The sequence below is a fragment of the Palaemon carinicauda genome, unplaced genomic scaffold (genome assembly GCF_036898095.1).
Source record: "Palaemon carinicauda isolate YSFRI2023 unplaced genomic scaffold, ASM3689809v2 scaffold23, whole genome shotgun sequence".
Classification (NCBI taxonomy): Eukaryota; Metazoa; Arthropoda; class Malacostraca; order Decapoda; family Palaemonidae; genus Palaemon; species Palaemon carinicauda.
Window position 1 is genome coordinate 547,317 of NW_027169920.1, and position 25,262 is coordinate 572,578.

The window sequence follows — 25,262 nt, forward strand, 5'->3', positions numbered from 1 at the left end:
ATGAAAAATCTTGTACAACAAGTTTAACAAAGTAAATGAATGACCTATACCAAGCAGATTTCAGATTCAACCCAATCGAGCATTAGCTATGTATTCCCAGAGGGCATAGTTCTTTACAGGACCATCCAATTGTGGAACAAAACTACATTTATTCCTTCAATATTTTGACCACAAACAGAAATTTTGTAAGTCGCTTCAACATAAAAGCCCTGAAAGAAAGAGGCTATCATCCTCTCCAGATACAATATTAACAGTCTGATTCAAACAGGACTTCTCAAAATAGACTACAATCCTGAGCCTCCCTCGTTAAGAAGTTCCCCGAAACGGTCCCCAAAGAATGTCCACTCAATTGTTGATGAGCACTCCAGTGTCTCTAAGAAAAATTTCCTCTTGCTTGAGGGTACACATAGGCACACTATTATCTTATTTCTCTTCTTGTTATTTTGAGTTTCTATAGTTTATATATGAAAGATTTATTTTAATGTTATTATTCTTTAACTTCTCTTGTAGTAGATTTCGTTATTTCCTTTCCTCACATAGCTATTTTCCCTCTTGGGGGCCTTGGGTTTATAACATCCTACTTTTCCAACTAGGGATGTAGCTTAGGAAGTAATAACTCTTATAATAATAATAATAATAATAATAATAATGATAATAATAATAATAATAACCACTCTGCTACTGGGGCTGTGACTTCTGAAAACATTCAGTGAAGAGCATTCAAAACATAACTTAAACTGACAAATTCTGTCTTCTAACAAACTTGAGGTATTTAGTGTCTGTTAAAAATGTCCAAGTTCTATTTACTCTATAAAACTGGTGTACCTCAGTATCTTTAACATATGCTGACATTATGTACATTGGTGGGAAGTAGTCGAGTTGTTTTTGTTTGAGATCGATCAAAATTATCATGAATATTTTCTACAAAGATTAAGTTATTGAATCCTAATCCAGCCCACTGACAGAGCACAGGTATTTACAACTTATCTCCACCTTTGAATTGCAGCTAAAACTGTGGAAGTCGTCTCAATGGAGAACCTGGTTTAAAATAGGAACTTGTGATGAAAAACATCTAAAACTGGTCTCCAAAAGTCTCACACTACCTTGAACAGCTCTCGTAATTACTCATACACAAAGCACAAGCATAAAATCATAGCGAGGAAGCGGTAGTAAACACGTACGTCTACTAAGGAGACCAGGAGACCAATGGCGCCGTCTCGCTAACTCGGCCACTCCTACGCAGGGGTGAGGCAGGTGGTAAGCATACAATGTTACCAGAATCCAACAACTTAAATTCTGGTTGTAACTAAATGACTTAGGAGTAAACTCATACATATATAATGAGGGTTTGAACTTGCGTAGGAACAAAATACAATTAAGGATATGTCTGGAGGGTTTTTGAAACAACTGCTAAATTCCAAAAGAATTGTTAGTTTATTAATGAAAGAAAACTTCTCAGGTCTCCATCACTGCATATATTTTTTGGGCTGTACACTCAACTTGAATAAAGTCTACATTTTTTTATTATTCCAAACACAATTACTACAATCTTCCTTGCTTGGCATGAATATTGTACTTACATAAACCTATGGGATCAAATTCATAATCATATTATACTATTAGCACCCTATGGAACAAAGTTATTAAATCTCTCTACACTGTCCCTTAGGCTCAAGTAGTCAGTGGGTGTCATGCATAGAAGGAAAAGAAGGATTTTTAAATATACAGGAGAGAAACCGGAAGGGGAAACGTGCAAGAAATCTTGGGGAAGGATATAAAGTTTACTATGCAAGGGAGATTTTTATATATACAGGAGAAAACGGAAGGGGAAACGTGCAAGAAATCTTGGGGAAGGATATAAAGTTTACTATGCAAGGGAGATTTTTATATATACAGGAGAAAACGGAAGGGGAAACGTGCAAGAAATCTTGGGGAAGGATATAAAGTTTACTATGCAAGGGAGATTTTTATATATACAGGAGAAAACGGAAGGGGAAACGTGCAAGAAATCTTGGGGAAGGATATAAAGTTTACTATGCAAGGGAGATTTTTATATATACAGGAGAAAACGGAAGGGGAAACGTGCAAGAAATCTTGGGGAAGGATATAAAGTTTACTATGCAAGGGAGATTTTTATATATACAGGAGAAAACGGAAGGGGAAACGTGCAAGAAATCTTGGGGAAGGATATAAAGTTTACTATGCAAGGGAGATTTTTATATATACAGGAGAAAACGGAAGGGGAAACGTGCAAGAAATCTTGGGGAAGGATATAAAGTTTACTATGCAAGGGAGATTTTTATATATACAGGAGAAAACGGAAGGGGAAACGTGCAAGAAATCTTGGGGAAGGATATAAAGTTTACTATGCAAGGGAGATTTTTATATATACAGGAGAAAACGGAAGGGGAAACGTGCAAGAAATCTTGGGGAAGGATATAAAGTTTACTATGCAAGGGAGATTTTTATATATACAGGAGAAAACGGAAGGGGAAACGTGCAAGAAATCTTGGGGAAGGATATAAAGTTTACTATGCAAGGGAGATTTTTATATATACAGGAGAAAACGGAAGGGGAAACGTGCAAGAAATCTTGGGGAAGGATATAAAGTTTACTATGCAAGGGAGATTTTTATATATACAGGAGAAACCGGGAGGGGAAACGTGCAAGAAATCTTGGGGAAGGATATAAAGTTTACTATGCAAGGGAAAATACAAGGAGAAATGTGGTAGGAATTAATCTACTTTCAGATTTGCAGGAAAATGTCAGAAATCAAGCTCATGAGAAAGATAATATGGCATATCCTCTCGGCATGCGTCCCTTAAAGGTGTGGCGAAAAATAGCATGAATTTAGAGGGAAACTACTAGAATACATAGGAAGATCTCGAAGGAGTGAACTGCTAGTGTTATCTGGGGATAAGCGTTTTGGAAGAAACAATCAGGAAGGTGAAAGATTGATGGAATTAGCAGAAGCTATCAATTGCCATGAATACGGAAGTTTGAGAAAAGGAGAAGTCATTGAGTAACTTATAAAATGGACAAAATGTTTCAAAGATTGACTATGTGTTAGATAGCCAAGAAAACCATTAGGGATTGTAAGATTACAAATAAATCCATAGAACCTCATAAACTGGTAGTGGCAGATTTCAGGCTGAAAGCAATAAGGAAAGGAAAGGCCCCATCCACGAATAGGATCAAATCTTAGAAGCTAAAGGGGGGTATAAGGTACAAGAGTTCAGAGAAGCTTCTTCTATTTCTTCTCCGCTTGACCTTATTTCTCCGGATCTTGCCCCGAGGAAGAAGTGCATATCATCATTGGGGTCTCCTGAAATGGAAAATTCTACATTAGAGCATTGCTGGACATTTGGAAAATGTTGCTGTTCCACAGAATAGCTTGCAATGGGTAAGAATAATCAAAGACTGGCTTTACTGTTCTGTTATTTTTCTCTGATACTGTACTTCGTTATCCATTTTAATCATGTAAGCGCCCAAACTCATTTGAGCAGATTGTAAATTTTCCTAGTTCCAAATAAAGTGTTGAGAGAAGGACCCAGTTTCATTATAACCTCCTTTATCTTAATTTATCCAACGCATCCTTGAAGAGAGAGTATTTAATGCTAATTATTTATCGCCGTGAATATGCCAACAGGTTACGAGCCAAGGTTATTGGCAAAACCATTCGATGGCGATGCCAATAATTATGATATACAGGAAGACTCTGTGGCCACAATGCACATTCTCAACTCTAATTATAACAGTAATAAAATAAGTACATGTTTTAAATGCAGTGAACCATGCTTATATGGAGCTGTAAAAGTGAATCTATCACCTCACGTTCAATAGACTATAACAGTAATAACCAGAGTGGCACCAAGTAGAGCGCAGACCTCCGTCACAGCGTCTTATTTCTTGACCTTCTGCTTGACTTTAGACCTTGACCTTCCGAAATTTCATCATTTCCAGCTTTTTACATATCAGTTAATCCCTGCAAGTTTCATTACTCTGCGATTGACCCTTTTACCCCCAAAGGACGTACTGGTACGTTTCACAAAAGCCATCCCTTTACCCCCATGGACGTACCGGTACGTCCTTGCAAAAAAATGCTGATCAATTTTTTTTTCTTCATATTTTTGATAGTGTGCTGGGAAAAAATTAACCCCTTGGGTTGGAAATTTCCAAATAGCCTCGGGGTAAAAGGGTTAACAGGGAAGAATAGCTAAGTGAGGAAAGGAAATAAACAAACTACAATTGAGAAGTTATAAACAATTAAAATATTTTAACCCTTTTACCCCCAGGCTATTTGGAAATTTCCAACCCTTAACCCCCAGAGAGTTATTTATTTCCCAGCACATTTTGCAGTATATTTTTTCTAAATTACTCTAACAGCCTTAATTTTTTACATAGAGGGGTCAGGTTGGTCTCATTCTCTTGGAAAATGCCTGAATTTTCTCAAAAAAATATCAAAAATATAAAAAAAATGACAAATTCGAAGATAATTTGTATTTTTCCTAACCATACAAACCTTAGCTATTTACAAAGGGTTATTACTTTTAGCGTAGCTGAAATGGCGAGCCATTAGAATTTAACGAGGGTGTATTACCCCCCGCGCTAGTTAGCGGGGGGGGGGGGGGGGGGGGGGGGCAGGGGAGTGGTAGCTAGCTACCCCTCCTCCCCCTCACACACACGTGAATACTCACTTTCACTTAGAGGTAGGACTTGTCTTGGGGGACAGGGCTGGCGGGCAAATATGTGTAAATAGCTAAGGTTTGTATGGTTAGGAAAAATACAAATTATCTTCGAATTTGTCATTTGTTCCGTAACCGAAATACAAACCACGCTATTTACAAAGGGTGGAAAGTCCCCAGCCATACTGGCTTTGGCTTTACCCGGGGACTCAGAATCCGAGTGAGTCACACTCGAGAAAAGGAGTCCCTGCACCTCACAAGTTCCTTGCTCCGCAAGGAACCATGTGGCCTACGTAAGCTTGTGTGTGAAGGAAGAAGTGTGACCCGTCTTAGGCAGTTGACCTGGAGTTCCAGAAGGAACTCTGGGTTAGGACGTTCCCAATACCACCTCGTCAGGGTATGGGGGACGCGACAGTATTGACTCAATACTCGGAACACAAGGAAGCATGGTTTACCTGCAGAGGTTCGAGGTCAGCTATGCAGAGACCAGGATGCTGCTTCCCCGTAGAGGGGATGATGAAGAAAGAAGTAAGGGCCAGACATACTTCTTTCGTTCATGCAGACTAAAACCTGATAACAATGCCCTCAACCTTCTGCTACCTGTCCAAAAAGGAGCCTGAGGTTAGACCAGCTGTTGTGTAGCCACCACAGAGCGATAGAAAACGTATCGAGACTCCTGTGGGTCACGCCCTGCAGGAAGCGGGCTGCGAAGGTCATCAGATGCTTCCAGACTCCAGCTTGTAGCACCTGCGTCACAGAGTAGTATTACTCGAAGGCGAGGACGTTGCGATGTATCCAACATCGTGCTGTAGGGCGACGTGATGGGGGAGGGTTTGAAGACAGGTCGAGATGAATGTACTCGAGTCCGGGCTGAAGAGGTATACTGGTGACTCTCCCCCCATGTCCTCCATGTGTTCCCAAATCGGCTGCAACTGAGGCCAAACTGCAGCTGTTCCCAGCGCTAACCTCTCGATTCCTTACTGGCAAGAAAGAGAAGGTCTTGGGACATAACACACAGAATGGAGACTCGAAATCTTGAATGAATCGGACCGAAGGGTCGGGACCCTCAGATTCTGAGTCTAGCCAACAACTCAGGAGCGAGCCTGAATGTTGCCTTCCCCTCTTCCTTAGAAAGGGGGGAGTAGTAAGAGACCAAGAAGATTGCTTACACACTGGCCGTGGCCAGAGTGAGCAGAAGACCCAAGGCGGAATACAATCCGAGGCCTGTCGTAAAAGGGTCTTGAGAAGATCTCTTAAAGGACTAAAAGTCCGAGCCATGCTCCAAGTTGGAGGTCTTCCTCCGACTAGGGCAGGGACGATCGTAGCTTCGCATGAGCGAGGATAGATCCAGCGGGCAGGAAAAAGTTATTCCTTTAAGCCTGAAGGTCAGGGAAAGGCTGAGTGACAGGCTTCATTGCCGAGAGCGGAAAGGAGCTTCCTCCCGCCGAAAGGCAATAAGACCGTTATTGCTGGAGAAGAGGCCTCACGGGAAGAGGTATATCTCCCACGGCACCCACCACCTTAGACTCTTCACTTTGCCTGGGAGACCCTTGTGGATGACTATCGCAGATGACGCGACCTCCGTACCGCGACTGTAGCGGGTTGTCTCTTCTAGAGGAGGAAGCGTAGTGTCTCCAGGCATGAAGCCGAAGTGATGCCCCGGTTCGGGAGAGACGTCGCAGTGTGGTTGCTTGAGTAGTCTGCGCCGTGGGAGAAGCTCTCCCGGGAGTTCCGTCAGGGGAAGCAGAGGGTCCAGAAACCGTTCTGCGCATAGTCCCAGTGGAGCTCTCCCATTGAAAGGTTGACAGACAACCTGGTTTTGTTGAGACCCATTGTCCGCAGACAAAAAGGAGGGAAGACGCAGGCGTCGAATTTGTCCCACCATCACCGGAATGCATCTTGCCAGAGTCTCGGGGTCTGAGACTGGGGGTAAGACTAGTGGAAGCTTCAGGTTCCAAGGTGTTGCGATCAGGTCCCCCAGACCAGCACTTGCTGGTTACCCAAGGTCAAAGACCCCTAGGTACACTCTCTCTATGAGGCTCTGCTCGGATAGTCTCTGAGAGAGACATTCCCCTGCCTGGAATGAGAGAGCCGATGGTGGAATTGAGAGAATCTCAATCATCCCGGTATCTCTACTACAAGATGTGAAGGTGTGAAAATGCGTCCCCTGCTGGTTAGAATGAAGTCGACGCGCAACGGGGCGACTTGGCAGGAGCTGTAGGATCTGAAGAGGGGCCAGACTAAGGCCCTTAAGCCTGCCTGAATGATGGAGAGGTATCCTTCCGGTCTTGACCATAGGCCTGGACCGGAACATGCCCCCCCCCCCCCCCCTTTCCTTTGACGAGTCCGAGAACCGCATCAAGAATGTGGGGAAAGGACGAGAATATCCACTACCATCAAGAGGCTCCATAGGTCAACACCCATTGCAGGTTTAATAGTTCCGCTGGTCCCATAGGGCCAGGGAGTCCGGTTAAACATTGCCTGAAGCCACCGGGACTTGGATCGCCCCACATGGAACTTATCCTGAGGCGACCGTTCGGACTATAGACGGGTCAATGAGGAAAGAAGAACTAGGAAACGTTCCAAAGTAGGGCTGAAAGCTCTGCTTGACTGAGAACAGGTACTGCGACTCTCCTCAGTCTTGCCACAGTCAACCGAAAGGAAGGCTCGGAGGATGCGGTAACAGAATCTGGCGTCCCCAGGTGGTCACCCATCCAAGTACCGACGTTGCTTAACCTCGCTGGACGGACGAGAAGCGGGGTTTCCAATGTGGTAAGGCGGTTGACTCAAAATCATGGCCAGATACTCCAGATGTTGAGGCAGAGGAAGAGAAGGCTCCAAGCAAAATACCATGAGCCCACACTCATGGTCACATTCCGGAAGCTAGTCCCGGCGCTGAAGAAGGTCGAAACCCGAGCCTACTGGAGTTGACCAGCCCTCCAAACAGCAGAGGAGGCGGAAGCCTGCACCTGAGCGGCCAAGAGGAAGGCAGGGAGAGTTCTCTGGGGAAACAAACCTGCTATGCCACGGCGGGATAGCCACACTGCATCATAAGCAGGAATACTTGCAGTCTAGGCTGAATTCGACGAGCACCCTGGAAGATGGATGGAATGGAAACTGAAAGTACCCGTCCTTCCGATCCAGGGTTAAAGGAGTCCTGTCGCCTCGTTACCAGTCTGATCGATTCTGCTGGTCTACGCTGGCCGAAGTTTGTTCGACAAACTTGATCAGGACTGAGAGGTCGACTATGGACATCCCCTCTCAGATCCTTCCTTACAAGAAAGGATCGACTGAGGGGACCGGGGGTGAAGCCGTCGATGATCCTAAGGAAGACCTTCGCCTAAGGTATGGATCATTCTGCCCAACCGGGCAACTCTGCTGACGCTATGGCATAGAGGTTCAGAGACACTGAATTCGCTGACAGAGACAGCAGGCGCGATATCCTTGGCTACTCACAGAGATTGTGCGGGAATGGGCATCGGGAAGCTGTCATTCGGATGAGTAACCTTAAGCATCCTCCCAGCGAAAAAACCTGCAATCCTAGAGTTCGTGAACTCCTTTTAGGCCTATGCCCCCCAGGGGAATCTCCCGTGCCATCTGTTCCTGACAGGAGGAAACTGCAATTGGACACCTTGTCCCAGTTGTCGTAGCCGATAACTTAGGCCGACGTGGTTGAAAGAAAAGGGCGCTGGAGCCCTGCAGAGTCTGGAAGAAAGCGCCTTGGAGGAGTGAAACCGGAAGTCGATTTACTCCGCACAGCAGCTGTCTAAGTCTCTGTCCTTGGGCACAGACAAAACTCTTCTCAAGGATGGAAGGGTGTCTGAGGTCGTCGACCTCCACAGATGAGACACCCGAAGGAAGCCTTCAGTCAGCGCGTCCAGATGGTACAACATCGAGCTTGTCCGCAAGTAGATACTTAACGACGAAAGGCCAAGGTGTCTGAGCTCGAGAGGAGGAAAGTACCCTTGATCTTCCTGTAGCTTCCTTGAACCAAACCTCGGGCCGTAACCGAGGAGGGAAAGAACCTGGTAAGCTCCCAGAGGAAGAGGTAAGCAGTCACCCCTTGTCCGATGGAGAAATCTTCAACGGAAAGCCCCCCCGCCAAAAATCCTTCCAGGGCAGGAGAAGGAGAGAGTACTCGTACAGGAGAGGGGACCCTCGAGACCGACCTCTTGGGAACCAACTTCGCCCTGGGGGAAGTCACCACGAAGTCCACTCCTCTCTTTCTCTTCAGCGTAGGAGAGACAGCCGCTGGTTTGTTACCCTGGCCGGCGAGTACTGGTTTCATAACCCTCATTAACGCCCGTGCCAGCGGACCAAACCATGTCTGCTGCTCCAAGGACACAGAGTCCGAAATCCTCGCTAAGGTGAAAGGGATCGGGCGATCCTTTGGAGTGGACCCGACGGTACCTGCCTGAAAAGAAGGTGGGGAAGAATGCTGTACTGACCTGTCTTCGTCCTGCACTACCAACCTGTGCTTGGATGGAGGTGATCCCGAGTGCCGTCTAGGAGCACGCGTCCCTGCTGCTACCACCGGCTGTGGCGAACAGTCGCGCAAAGGCGAATGGTCGCGCAGGCGAGCGGTCGCGCAGGCGCGCAGGCGAGCGGTCGCGCGGGCGCGCAGGCGAGCGGGCGCGCAGGCGAGCGATCGCGCAGGCGAGCGATCGCGCAGGCGAGTGGGCAGGTAAATGAACACGTGTCCGAGGCGACGAACGCAAGCGATGGCGTGACGGCGAGGGATCGTGCTGCCGCGTAGGTGAAGAAGATCGCTGGCGATAATGACCGCGTGATGGTAAGCGATGGCGAGCAGCATGTGTAGGTGAATGATCGCGTGAAAGGGTGCGATGGTGATCAGCATCCGCAGGAGGGCGATCGTTCAGGGTTGTGCGATGAGGAGCAGCATGCGTAAGCGGGCAATCGTGCAGGGTTGTGCGATGGCGAGCAGCATGCGCAGGTGAATGATCGCGTGAAAAGGTGCGATGGTGATCAGCATCCGCAGGAGGGCGATCGTTCAGGGTTGTGCGATGAGGAGCAGCATGCGTAAGCGGGCAATCGTGCAGGGTTGTGCGATGGCGAGCAGCATGCGCAGGTGAATGATCGCGTGAAAAGGTGCGATGGTGATCAGCATCCGCAGGAGGGCGATCGTTCAGGGTTGTGCGATGAGGAGCAGCATGCGTAAGCGGGCAATCGTGCAGGGTTGTGCGATGGCAAGCAGCATGCGCAGGTGAATGATCGCGTGAAAAGGTGCGATGGTGATCAGCATCCGCAGGAGGGCGATCGTTCAGGGTTGTGCGATGAGGAGCAGCATGCGTAAGCGGGCAATCGTGCAGGGTTGTGCGATGGCGAGCAGCATGCGCAGGTGAATGATCGCGTGAAAGGGTGCGATGGTGATCAGCATCCGCAGGAGGGCGATCGTTCAGGGTTGTGCGATGAGGAGCAGCATGCGTAAGCGGGCGATCGTGCAGGGTTGTGCGATGGCGAGCAGCATGCGCAGGTGAATGATCGCGTGAAAAGGTGCGATGGTGATCAGCATCCGCAGGAGGGCGATCGTTCAGGGTTGTGCGATGAGGAGCAGCATGCGTAAGCGGGCGATCGTGCAGGGTTGTGCGATGGCGAGCAGCATGCGCAGGTGAATGATCGCGTGAAAGGGTGCGATGGTGATCAGTATCCGCAGGAGGGCGATCGTTCAGGGTTGTGCGATGAGGAGCAGCATGCGTAATCAGCATCTGCAGTTGAGGGTCGCGCGATGGCGATCAGCATCCGCAGTTGAGGGTCGCGCGATGGCGATCAGCATCCGCAGTTGAGGGTCGCGCGATGGCGATCAGCATCCGCAGTTGAGGGTCGTGCGATGGCGATCAGCATGCGCAGGTGAGCTAGTAGCTGGCGAACCATGTTCCTTCAGAAGTGTTGGAGAACGTTGGCGTGCCAGCTGTAACACACGTGGGCGATCCGGAGATCGCTGGCGAGCTGATGATCGCTGGCGAGCTGATGATCGCTGGCGAGCTGATGATCGCTGACGAGCAGAAGGCTACGCGTGGAAGCCTGCACAAAGAAGAAGTCCTTGACCCCGACCTGAACCGAAGTTCTAGATCGCGAGGGCGAACGTGGGCGCACAGGGCACGTAACAGGAACCGCAGGGAAGATCATCTTGAAAGCGCTGACGAACAGGAGAGCGCTGATGAGCAGAAGGGGGCGCAGGGAAACCCTGACACGCAACGGAAGAACCCCCGTGGGGGCAACCCTTTGCCCCGAAGGAATCGTTGTCCGCCGGGAGACTGATGTCCGTCGGAAGACCGCTGTCCGTCGGGCAGACCGTTGTCCGTCGGGAAGACCGTTGCCCGTCGGAAGACGAGATCAGACTGCTGTCCATCTGCACCAAGGCGGAAGATCGAGAAAAAAGGAGTGTAGGCTGCAAACGGAGATCCAAAAGGGCGCCTCAAGCACCCTTATAGGGAGATGAGAGGCCCTTACGACGAGGCGGACGGAGGGCCTTACGGCGAGGGAGGCCAACAGCAACAGCAACAGAAGAAACCTCCGAAGAGGAGTCTCTATGAGTGTACTCTCTCGCGAACGAAAGAGAAACACTTCGAGGAAGAGACTGGTCAGCCAGTGACATAAAAGGAGCAATCCTCCAAAGAGGAGCTCCTGCAGTTGCCCAGCTCCTTGAGCGAAACTGCAGGTGCGACCGCTCAGCACCAAGAGCATAGTCGCACGAAAAAAAGGCAAGAGAAGAACCCCCCAAAAGGGGAAAAACTCAAGCCTGGACAGGAAAAACTTCCCTCGGAAGGAAAGTTATCCGCCCAAGGAGGCAAGCCTCCTGACTGTTCTAAAATGAACTGGAGAGCTGTCCGTCGACACGGGAGTACTAACAGTAGAAGGAGACACGCCCCTGACGAAAATACAAGGGGGGAGGCAGCAACAGCCGAATCCCCAGGACTCAACCGGACAGCTCACACCGTTGCTATATTACAGAAACGAACTAGATCGGTAACTGTAAAAAAATAAAACAAATAATATTAGTACACATTCATTCCCCCGGGAAGGCTCCGAAGAGGAATCCCGAGGGAAAGGAACAAGAATTACACAACAGGCACGTGCCCTCACAACCACTTACACTCGCGGAAGGAGAGCTGTAACCAAAACAGAATTATAACAATTATAATTATGTAACTATGTAATTATGTAATTAAAAAATGAATGAACACTAAAGAAAGAACGAAAACCCCGAAAGGAATCGTTCTACAAGCTGAAAAAAAACAACTACAATTAGATTCATAACTAATTGATACAAACGTACGCGTAGCAACCCCCCACACGGAAAGGAAGCTAGGCTACAAGGGCGTAGTAACACGTAGTAAAAGGGTGAACGACCTCAAGAGAGAGAGAGAGAGAAAGACATAAGTCAAACTCGATCGCCACCCATAAAATACGCCGTGGTGGCCTAACTGCCGAGGCCTCCACGTAGATATCGTACACTACACACACACATCTGAAAAGGAAACTTACTTATTTCTATACTCAAATATATATACAAACATGAAAACATGTTTACATATATATTGAGTAAAAGAAAAGTAAGCGATTAAGTAAAGACAAAACAGACAATGGCTGCCAAGCGAGGACCAAGACAGAGACGTCTGTCACAGTCCGAGCCAAAAGTGAAAGTGAGTATTCACGTGTGTGTGAGGGGGAGGAGGGGTAGCTAGCTACCACTCCCCTACCCCCCCCCCGCTAACTAGCGCGGGGGGTAATACACCCTCGTTAAATTCTAATGGCTCGCCATTTCAGCTACGCTAAAAGTAATAACCCTTTGTAAATAGCGTGGTTTGTATTTCGGTTACGGAACAAAATAATTTTTATAGCATTTTTTTGCAAGGACGTACCGGTACGTCCATGGGGGTAAAGGGATGAGTTTTGTGAAACGTACCAGTACGTCCTTTGGGGGTAAAAGGGTTAACAGGGAAGAATAGTTAAGTGAGGAAAGGAAATAAACAAACTACAATTGAGAAGTTATAAACAATTAAAATATTTTAAGAACAGTAGAGCACTAAAATGGATCTTTCATATATAAACTATAATAACTTGAAAAATAACATGCGAAAGAGAAATGATAGAAAAGTGTACCCTCAAGCAAGAGAATCTAGCCCAAGACAGTAGGCTTTATACTGTAGTTAATATTTCTATTATTTATAAACTACGTCTAAATATTTATATAGATGTGCACACACAGATTCAACCCTTCCCACCCCCTCCCCCTTTCCTAACCACAACCAGCTGGTTCGGCAATTTGTGGGAGTGTGTGGTTTCGAAGTGTACCTCTCGGAGTACCACCTCTCACCTGGGTATGACTATTTCACATGAAAAACGTAATGACATTAAATGTTCTCTAGTCTTGGGTCGTGCCATAGCCTCAGTACCATGGTCTTCCATTGTCTTGGGTTAGAGTTCTCTTGCTTGAGGGTACACTCGGGCATACTATTCTATCTCGTTTCTCTTCCTCTTGTTTAGTTGAAGTTTTCATAGTTTATATAGGAAATATTTATTTAAATGTCATTGTTCATAAAATATATTATTTTTCTTTGTTTCCTTTCCTCACTGGGCTATTTTCCCTGTTAGGGCCTCTGGGCTTATAGCATTTTGCTTTTCCAACTAGGGTTGTAGCTTAGCAAGTAATAATAATAATAATAAAACGTACTTCAATCTGTAACTAATGCTTTGAAAGCCCAATTTAAGAATCGGTAAAAAAAAAGGGATTTTGACGAAGGAAAAATCGATTTCTGGGCGAGGAACCTGTGTCGCCCCGTGAAATGCTCCTTAAAGCACCATTTCTAAGGTATAAATACTGCTAAATATACATATATACATATACCAAAGCACTTCCCCTAATTTTGGGGGGTAGCCGACATCAACAAATGAAACAAAAACAAAAAGGGGACCTCTACTCTCTACGTTCCTCCAGCCTAACCAGGGACTCAGCCGAGTTCAGCTGGTACTGCTAGGGTGCCACAGCCCAACCTCCCACATTTTCCACCACAGATGAAGCTTCATAATGCTGAATCCCCTACTGCTGCTACCTCCGCAGTAGGGCATTCAGCTAAATATACCAGAGAAAAAAGTTGCATGGAATGCCAGGAATAAACCCAGCTCGCTCACTCTGAGTGTTGGTATAGTAACTGGGGCGTGTTAGAACCACGACCAGAGGTCCCTCACCAATTAGTCCTCTCCTTCCTCAATATCTCCTTCCGTTCCGGAAGGGCCGGGATAATTTGAGAATCGTATCTATAAAGTACGAGAGGAAGGCCAAGGTTTGGGTGGATGGATGGAGTGAAGGAAGCTCTGGGTGATAGGAGGATAGATGTGAGAGAGGCAAGAGAGCGTGCTAGAAATAGGAATGAATGGCGAGCGATTGTGACGCAGTTCCAGTAGGCCCTGCTGCTGCCTCCGATGCCTTAGATGACCGCGGAGGTAGCAGCAGTAGGGGATTCAGCATTATGAAGCTTCATCTGTGGTGGATAATGTGGGAGGGTGGGCTGTGGCACCCTAGCAGTACCATCTGAACTCGGTTGAGTCCCTTGTTAGGCTGGAGGAACGTAGAGAGTAGAGGTCCCCTATTTGTTTCTGTTTCATTTGTTGATGTCGGCTACCCCCCAAAATTGGGGGAAGTGCCATGGTATATGTATGTATGTATGATTCTTAGATCGGATTCAGATATGCTATCAAAAATCAGTAAAAACAAAAATGCTTCAGCGAGATATTTTGCGTCTAAAGCATACCTACTACTACATGTGGCACTCACCTTTAACCTGTAGTTGCAAAGATCCGATTCCTGGCATTGACTGTCGGTTCCCTCTTTGACCGCTGATTTGCAGGGCACCTGTCAATCACAATACCAAATTAGTTACAGAACTTTATAAACAGTAAACTAATAAAATTTATATTAAAGTCATACGGACAAGTCTCTAAGTCTCCCCACATACAAAAAAAAGTCACTAACTCAATATAGTATCTTCCACAGCGAACTCCAAAATAGGTTTAGTGTTTCGATAACATTACACAGGTGGTTACACAATGTGTATTTTGTAAACATCCAATAGCTAAATTTATAAACCATAGAGTCAATTATTACTCAATTATAATAGCAGAGGCCTGTGGAATGGGCAACTTGGCCAAAGGGAAGCCAGTAAAAAGAAAATCACTTAACCCTTTAACCCCAAAGGACGTACTGGTACGTTTCACAAAAGCCATCCCTTTACCCCCATGGACGTATTGGTACGTCCTTGCAAAAAAAATGCTATAAAAATCTTTTTTTCATATTTTTGATAATTTTTTGAAAAAAATTCAGGCATTTTCCAAGAGAATGAGACCAACCTGACCTCTCTATGACAAAAATTAAGGCTGTTAGAGCAATTTGAAAAAAAAATATACTGCAAAATGTGCTGGGAAAAAAATAACCCCCTGGGGTTAAGGGTTGAAAATTTCCAAATAGCAAGGGGTTAAAGGGTTAACAACTAAATTATAAACCTTTCGGTTTTGCAGTTAAAGGGAAAGATATGACTTTACTGAACTATACAAATAGAAATTATGCAGGATACTCCCAATCTTGGGCATCTGACATCTTGCACCAGAGCGGAGAAAAAAACACCGAAAAACACAGCCAAAAAATCACAACAAGCGGAAGCGATGATGCTATGAAAAGGAGTGACGTAGTTGGCCTGGGTTGAGATGGTGGTAGTAGCATTCAGTGGTGGGTGTTGAACGGCACCTCGCTGTAACGGGGATATCGAGGAGGAGATATCTAAATGGCGCGAGACCTCTGGTTGTGATTTATCACGCCCCAGTATTATACCGACACCTTATATAGGTGAGCGAGCTGGGTTCAACCCTGGCATTCCTATGCAACTTTTTTCTCTGGTAATTCATAGCAGTTATATACCTTAGAAATGATGCAAAAGGAGCATTTCACGGAGCGGCACAGGTCTCTCGCCCAGAAATAGATTTTTCCTTCGTCAAAATCCCTTTATTACTTCGAACTTCTCCGATGACAAGCCCATTGCCTTATAGAACTTTTATCTTATTATTGGGTTGTTTACCAAGACTTAGAGTAAAATATTTGACTCCCTTAGGTTTGGACCAACGATCTTTCAGGAACAAAGAATAAAGTTGCGTCCACACAGGCAACAATAATTTGTGAGACGACTTCTCAAGTTTAATCATTCCTTGTTGCTGTCAGTTTCTTCTGAGCCCTTAGTAAATGTCCTTTGAAAACAGTAGGGCTTGAATTCAAAAAAGCAATGACACCTTGGTCCATATGCTCCAAATAATTATTATTATTATTATTATCATTATTACTAGTTAAGCTACAACCCTACTTGGAAAAGCAGGATACTATAAGTCCTAGGAAGCTAATAGCAAAAAATAGCCCAGTGAGGAGAGGAAACAAGGAAATAATGCACAACTAAAATAAAATATTCTAAGAACAGTAACAACATTAAATAGATCTTGCATATGCAAACTATAAAAAGTTAAAAAAATTAAGGGGAAGAGAAAAAAAGATTGAATAGCGTTACCGAGTCTACCCTGAAGCAAGAGAACTCTATTCTGAAACAGCGGAAGACTGGTACAGAGGCTATAGCAGTACCCAAGACTAAAGAACAATGGTTTGATTTTGGAGTGTCCTTCTCCTAGAAGAGATACTAAAGATAGCTAATGAGTCTCTTCTACCCTTACCAAGGGAAAGTGGCCACTGAACAATTAACAGTGCAGTAGTTAACCCCCTGGAGAGAAGAATTGTTTGGTAATCTCAGTATTGTCAGGTGCATGAGGGCAGAGAAGAATGTGGAAAGAATAGGCCAGACTACCTGGTGCATTATGTACAGGGAAAGGAAAAATGAGCTGTAATCAGAGAGAGGGATCCACTGCTGTCTGGCTGGCCAATGGACTCAAGTGAGCAGGCGGCCAGGAGCATTGTCCAGTACTAAAACTTTTAAACAAACCCTTGGAAACATAACACGGTCAGATTTCTGGTAAAATAAAGGCATGTAAAGCAATCTAAAAAAAATGACGTGTCACTCGAGCTTTCTTGTTAAATCTCTAGATGACAGGCAGTTGTCCCTTACATCATACCCCTGGATCCTCTGCCTGATACACCAGCAAGGGTTTCAGTTGTAAGAATCAAGTCAATCTCTCCTTATATAGTTAAGGCTTGGCAAAAACAAAAATGCTTCAGCGAGATATTTTGCGTCTAAAGCATACCTACAACTACATGTGGCACTCACCTTTAACCTGTGGTTGAAAAGATCAGATTCCTGGCATTTCCTGTCGGTTCCCTCTTTGACCGCTGATTTGCAGGGCACCTGTCAATCACAATACCAAATTAGTTACAGAACTTTATAAACAGTAAACTAACTAATACAATTTATATCAAAGTCATACGGACAAGTCTCTAAGTCTCCCCACATACAAAATAAAGTCACTAACTCAAAATAGTATATTCAACAGCGAACTCCAAAATAGGTTTAGTGTTTCGATAACATTACACAGGAGGTTACACAATGTGTATTTTGTAAACATCCAATAGCTAAATTTATAAACCATAGAGTCAATTATTACTCAATTATAATAGCAGAGGCCTGTGGAATGGGCAACTTGGCCAAAGGGAAGCCAGTAAAGAGAAAATTGCTTAACAACTAAGTTATAAACTTTTCTGTTTTGCAGTTAAAGTTAAAGATATGATTTTACTGAACTATGTAAGTAGTGCTTATGCAAAAAAACTCCCAATCTTTTCCTATCACCTACTCTGCATTGGCCAGCGTGGTGAAGACAACTGGCAAAACTCATTGATATGTGCGAGGCCTTTGTCATGCAGTGGACTAAAAACAGCTGCATTTGTTGTCGTTGTTGTTAATAGCTAATAAAAGCAATGTTATGAAATGTTACAGGAAATACAATTACAGTAAAAGGCAAAACTTTAGAGGCAAATTTCAAATGCATCAACTGCATTATTACAGGTACAAAGTATCAAAATGGGGAAATCTATGAAGGGTTAATCAAAAATTCTATCTCGTACTTTTAAGATTTTGACAATTGCCCCTCGTCCCAAATACAGCACGTGACATTTCTTTTGCATTTCAGCAACACACACTTGTGACAAATACCAATTTTCACTGTTAATATTACAGGTAGTAGGTTGGCCAAGGCACCAGCCACCCGTTCATACTAACTAGAGAGTTACAGGGTCCTTTGACAGGCCAGACAGTACTACATTGAATCTCGTTCTGGTTACGGTTCAGTTTTCCTTTGCCTACACATACACCAAATAGCCTGGCATATTCTTTCCACAGTCTTCTCTGTTCTCATACACATGACAACACTTAAGCTAAACAAACAATGCATCTTTGCTCAAAGGATTAATTTTTGTATTGTAATTGTTCAGTAGCTACTTTCCACTTACTAAGGGTAGAAGAGAAAGGAGCTCTTCTAGGCCACTCCAAAATCAAACCATTCTTCTCTAGTCTTGGGTAGTGCCATAGCCTCTGTACTATGGTCTTTCACTGTCTTTGATTAGAGTTCTCTTGCTTTAGGGAACACTCGGACACACCATTCTATCAATTTCCTCATTTCCTTTCTTCACTGGGGTATTTTCCCTATTGGAACCCTTGGGCTTATAACATCCTGCTTTTCCAACTGGGGTTCTAGCTTAGCTAGTAATAATAATATTAATATTAATAAAAGAGAAATCCTACACTTTGTCTTATACATTCATTAGAATGCTTTAATTATACACATGAACTTCTCACAAATAAGAGTTTCAAAGTTGAACCTAAACATCAAAATTTCTACAAGGAAGAATCCACCCCAGTATTATTATAATTATTATTACTATCCAAGCTACAACCCTAGTTAGAAAAGAAAGATGCTATAAGCACAAGGGCCCCAATAGGGAAAAATAGCCCAGTGAGGAAAGGAAATAAGGAAACAAATAAATGAAGAGAACAAATTAACAATAAATCATTCTAAAATAAGTAACAACGTCAAAACAGACATGTCATATATAAACTATCAACAACATCAAAAACAAATATGTCATAAATAAACTATAAAAAGACTCATGTCCGCCTGGTCAACAAAAAAGCATTTGCTCCAACTTTGAACTTTTGAAGTTCTACTGATTCAACCACCCGATTAGGAAGATCATTCCACCTAAACATCAAAATTTCTACGAGCAAGAATCCACCCCAGTATACATCTATATCAGCTTCATAAGCAGGACAAGGGAGGCATTGTGGACTGTTTTCTAGTTCTTCTTATGGTACTCCTTGAATTCTCGCAGGAAATCAATAAATCGCTCTTTCCAGGGATCAATGAATGAACTGACTCTGGTCTCTAAATAACCTAAATTTATAATACGATTCATAAAAATAATTTACATTTCAAAAAGCCATTATAAAAGTTTTACCTATTTAATTTGCCAATTACAAAAATATATCCCATGAGGTTGCGGATGTACCTTCATCCCTTGCCCAAGATCTAAGAAAAGACCCCTATTATTATTATTATCATTATTAGTTAAGCTAAAACCCTAGTTGGAAAAGCAGGATGATATAAGCCCTGGGGTTCAACAGGGGAAAAAAAGCTAAGTGAGGATAGGAAACAAGGAAATAAATAAACTATAAATGAAGAAATGAATACTTAAAATAAAATATGTTAAGATCAGTGTCATCAAAATAGATTTTTCATATGTAAGCTATTAAAACTTAAAAAAATAAGAGGAAGAGAAATAAGATAAAATAGTGTGCCTGAGAGCACCCTCAAGCAAGAGAATATAACAGCAAGAAGGCTTGGACTACTATAAAGAAACTGAACACTGAACAGAATACTCGAACAAGAGTAGCTGCCAAGACACCCAACAGAGCAGCAAACCAGCTACGACTCGACAAGAGTAGCTGCCGTGACACCCAACAGAGCAGCAAACCAGCTTACGACTCGACAAGAGTAGCTGCCGTGACACCCAACAGAGCAGCAAACCAGCTTACGACTCGACAAGAGTAGCTGCCGTGACACCCAACAGAGCAGCAAACCAGCTTACGACTCGACAAGAGTAGCTGCCGTGACACCCAACAGAGCAGCAAACCAGCTTACGACTCGACAAGAGTAGCTGCCGTGACACCCAACAGAGCAGCAAACCAGCTTACGACTCGACAAGAGTAGCTGCCGTGACACCCAACAGAGCAGCAAACCAGCTTACGACTCGACAAGAGTAGCTGCCGTGACACCCAACAGAGCAGCAAACCAGCTTACGACTCGACAAGAGTAGCTGCCGTGACACCCAACAGAGCAGCAAACCAGCTTACGACTCGACAAGAGTAGCTGCCGTGACACCCAACAGAGCAGCAAACCAGCTTACGACTCGACAAGAGTAGCTGCCGTGACACCCAACAGAGCAGCAAACCAGCTTACGACTCGACAAGAGTAGCTGCCGTGACACCCAACAGAGCAGCAAACCAGCTACTACTCAACATAAACCGCCCAACAAAGAAGGAGTATACCTCCAGAAAGCGAAATATGAAATGGACCACATCGGGTGAGAAAGAGATTAACAAATTCTTTGCTTGAGGGTGCACTCGGGCACACTATTCTATCTAATTTCTCTTCCTCTTGTTTTGTTAAAAGTATTTGTAGTTTAAATAGGAATTACTCATTTAAATGTTGTTACGGTCCTTAAAATATTTCATTTTTCCTTCTTTCCTTTCCCCGCTTGGCTATATTCCCTGTTGGGGCCCCCAGGCTTAAAGCATTCTGCTTTCCCAACTAAGGTTGTAGCTTAGCAATTAATAATAATAATCTGAAACTAATACCACTTCCCTCTCGCACATTTGATATAATATTACAGCAGTGAACGTCATGCAAACATACGATAACACTACAGTACATCATGATACATACAGATCTAATAATGTATGTCTCAATACCAACGTCAAAAAAGAAAGCATTAGAATTCACGAAGAATTAACCGCGTTAGGAAGTGAAAAGTGAATCGATTACCCAGCCGCAAATTTGAATTTACTTGCAAGGTTGCCATGACATCACAGCAGGAACATAATGACTGAGCTGTTGTAAGAATTGTAAATTGATGATTTGTTCACTAACCAAACAACCTAAGAATTAAAGAGCAGCAGCTATGAATACAAATAGTATCAGTGTTGATGTAGTAGCATGTGCCCTGGGAAACTGCCACATGCATTAATGATAATCAATCAATTGTTTTAATGTGGTAGCCATTTTCATTATTGATAATCTTCTTGCTTAAAAAGGAAGGGTGTGTTTACAATAGAATAACTCTAATTTTGCCTGTTGGAACCGTCAATTCCTAGTGATTGCCAGCCTGGGTTTCAAGTCCCACTCAAACTTGACAGTTTCTTGTAGTATCTGCAACCTCACCATTCTTGTGAGCTAAGGATGGGGGGTTTGAGGGAGCGTAAAGGTCTACCATGTGAGTTATCAGCCGCCATTCCCTGGTCCTGCCTGGTCCTAGCTTGGGAGGAGAGGGGGCTTGGAACGCTGATCACATTCATACATGGTCAGTCTCTAGGGAATTGTCACTGACCATTGCCTCTGCCACTGATAAGTAGCCTTTAGAACTCTAATTGTTTTTAATCAAGACCCTATGATAAATACAGGACTGTCAAGATAATTTCTAACAGTACTCAACTGGTCTGGTAAAAATAAATGTTCCTATGAAGACGAAATAATTTGACATTTATCATATATACACATGACTAGTAAATTTAACATTGGGGACACGGATGTGTCTTGTAAAAATATTTAGATTTTTCAGTCTCTTATTCACAGTAAACCTTTAATACATGAAGCATTTCTTTGAAACATTTACTACGGTTTAAGCCGACATAATTTGAGCTCAGTTTGATAAGAGTTCTGATCTGTGATTTCAACGCCTTACTGTTGTTACAAGCATCAAATTCCAAAGTACGCCAGTAGTGTTCAAATATCTGATCTAAAGTGTTCATTTGGTGATTGATTGATTTAAAGTTTTCAGGCATCCTGACATCTAAGGTCATTGACGCCGGTCACTTGGTGAACTATTCACATTTAAGAACGCTATGATGTTTAACTAGTTGAAATTACTCTATTCTAATATTGAAAGCTATAAAATGCACAGACAAAAAGTAAGGCAATAAGATCATTTAACCCTTTTACCCCCAAAGGACGTACTGGTACGTTTCACAAAACTCATCCCTTTACCCCCATAGACGTACCGGTACGTCCTTGCAAAAAAATGCTATGAATGTAAGCTTTTTACACAACAGATAATCCCTGCAAGTTTCATTACTCTACGATTAAAATTGTAGCCAGGGAACTGTTAACAGATAAACAAACAAACAGGGGATAAAACATAACCTCCTTCCAACTTGGTTGGCAGATGTAAATAACTAATAAGGTGACATTTTGGTCAATATTTTAAGTTCTTATCAGCACCCTTAGGAATCAAAACCTAGAACTCCATGTACATACTATAGAGTATTAAGCCTACATTAGATACCTGTGTCCTCCAGGGTAGCCAGACTTAGAAATAAGGGATACTTAAATTGGAGAGGTAGTTGAACAACATAGACACACAACTTTCATAAAGTTACACACGCAGAGACTTGGCTACATTCATTACATATATCGAGGCATCAGAACATTGCAATCAAGCATGTTTTGCAGTTTTAAAGGATATTATAATGAAAGCCTTTCCATAATCCTTATAAAAATATTTTTAAAAATTTCACTAAAATAAATATTTTTTCACATCTTTAAAATACGGGACCCAAAGATGGTTGATATGGGACACAGGACAAATTTCATAAATATGGTACAATAACGTCTAATACGGGACGTCTGGTTACCCTGCGTTATCACGCAAGAGACAACGTTTGTATCGGGAATGACACTGCATGGGTCATCTTCACAAAATTTGGCCTCTATAGTCTAGCAATGAGAATTGAAGGTCTTTTAAACCATTATTTGTTTTTTGCCAGGAATATATAAAAGGAATGAATTCATTGAGCTCCAACAAGCCTACGAGGAAGACCTAATGAAAATAATAGGTTTATTTTTATTAAGTGAAACAAATTTAGAAAATACAAAATGAATATTATACCTGCTGTAGAGAAAATGACAAAGCAGCATAAAAGAAAGTAAACTCAAAATAGAATGGAAAGCAAGAATGCAGGAAATAGGAGCAGGGATACAGCAGAAGACTTAAATGTAGGAGCAGATAAGGAATGGGGGTAAATTTACAGCTTAAACTATGGTTGGTTTAGGGATAAAGATATAGCATGGAATCTACAATAACAAGTAAAGTACAGAGAAGCAAAACCTATTATAACCCAAACCACCTAACCAGTATAGGGTAATCCCAACTTATTTCCTGGGTAGGCTTTGCCCACCTATACCAAGTTAAGCTTTGGTATTAGTCAAATTAACCTATTCAGGTACCATATGACCACACTTAAGGTAAATACTAAAGGTAAAATTCATCAATAAACTATTTAGGTAATTAGCATAGGCTTAGGGTTGTGATAGCCGATGGAGTAACGTCGCTGACTGGTGAATGCCAGACTGGGGTTTGCGTCCAGCTCAAACTCGTTAGTTCCTTTGGTCACTGCAACCTCACCATCCTTGTGAGCTAAGGATGGGGGGGTTTGGGGGAGCCTATAGGTTTAACTGCTGAGTTATCAGCAGCCATTGCCTGGCCCCCTTCGTCCTACCTTGGGCGAAGTTCATAAGTATATATGGTCAGTCTCTAGTCTAGGGTAATGTCACTGTCCCTTGCCTCTGCCATTCATGAGCAGCCTTTAAACCTTTACTGTCCATAACCCATTCAGAATACACTTTGAAAACCTTAAGTAATGATAATACCTAGTCTACAGTATACTGCTACTACAATTACGAAAAAATAAGTCACTAATGTTATTTTAGATATGAAAATAACGTAGGTTGAATAAATCTACTTTAAAATGGTTTCTCCTACTTCATAAATATAATCGAGGTCATAGCATGAGCAATTTAAATCTACGGTAGGGTGGCCAGAGAAATGACAGGTGGCCATGTTGGCTAGTCGTATTACGTGCTATTCATAAACCAAAGTATTATTTATAATCAGTAGAGTAATTTAATTTACAATGGAAATCTTCTGGGATAGCCTTAGCTTACACCAGCCATCGGTAGAAACACAACAGCCAACTTTGTTACACAATTGTAGATAATGCCGTACCTACTTACTAAGAGACTGATTCTCGATTAGTCTTGTCTTTGCCAGCAAATACCAAATAGTACGTCTTAGACAGTACACTGAGATGTTAGTTTATTCTTTGGATGTTTAAAAACTTAATTAATTGCGTGAAAATACTTACAATAAGCTAATTGTAGCAGGAGAGACACGGTTTTCTTGAACGAAACTTGCCGCACAATATCATCACAAACTAGGTCACGTGACTTTGTTTACATTTTTGTCAACGTTCCAACAGACTTGCGAGCCACGAAGGGAACGTTCCAACAGCCTTGCAAGCCACGAAGGGACCTCTATTTTAAACCAAGGTCTATAGACCTTGTTTTAAACCATTTATCTATCATATACTTTCGTAAATCACAATTATATATTAAAAATATCTTTAATATATCATATTAGTTTCCCTGAACGAAACTTGCCGCACAATATCACCACAAATTAGGTCACGTGACTTTGTTTACATTTTTGTCAACGTTCCAACAGCCTTGCGAGCCACGAAGTGAACTGTATTTTAAACCAGGGTCTATAGACCTTGTTTTAAACCATTTATCTATCATATACTTTCGTAAATCACAATGATATATTACAAATACCTTTAATATATCATATTTCATCCAATTAATATTAAATTTGTCGTTACAGCTTCAATATTATCCTTTCATTATGACCTATGAACACTGGATTTCAATTATAAATGAATGGCATGATCTTAAAAATTAATATAATTAATTATCAACGAATTTTCAGTAATGCAAAATGCTATGACTAGGTGTGAACAAATAAAATTCGTGACTATTTCTTAGCAGGTAGTAGGTTGGCCAAGGTACCTGCCACCCGTCGAGATACTACTACTAGAGTGCTACTGAAACTTTGACTAACCAGATTAATATTATTATTATTATTATTATTATTGGCTAAGCTACAACCATAGTTGGAAAAGCAGGATGCTATAAGCCCAGGGGCTCCAACAGGAAAAAAATAGCCCAGTGAGGAAAGGAAAGGAATAAACTAAAAGAGAAGTAATGAACAATTGAAATAAAATACTTCAAGAACATTAACAACATTAGAACAGATATTTCTTGTATAAACTTAAAACTTAAGAAAAAAAGAGGAAAAGAAATAAGATAGAATAGTGTGCCCGAGTGTACCCTCAAGCAAGAGAACTCTACTCCAAGAGAGAGTTCCCTTGCTTTAAGGTACACTCAAGCACACTATTCTATTTATTTCAATATTTCCTTTCCTCACTGGGCTTTTTTCTCTGTTGGAGCCCTTATATGCCTTAAGGG

At 43.0% G+C, this 25,262-nt stretch overlaps 2 long non-coding RNA genes across 2 annotated transcripts in view; both read right to left on the reverse strand.

The window, feature by feature from the left end:
* Positions 1–25,262, reverse strand: part of LOC137636101 (uncharacterized) — a 69,893-nt gene that overhangs the window by 26,118 nt on the left and 18,513 nt on the right. The gene's annotated exons all lie outside the window — the stretch shown is intronic.
* LOC137636100 (uncharacterized) lies at positions 1,412–24,409 on the reverse strand. Its single transcript, XR_011042929.1, has 4 exons — positions 24,101–24,409; positions 16,961–17,038; positions 14,482–14,559; positions 1,412–3,325 (listed from the first exon to the last, which is right to left on the reverse strand). It is a non-coding gene; the product is annotated as an uncharacterized lncRNA (long non-coding RNA).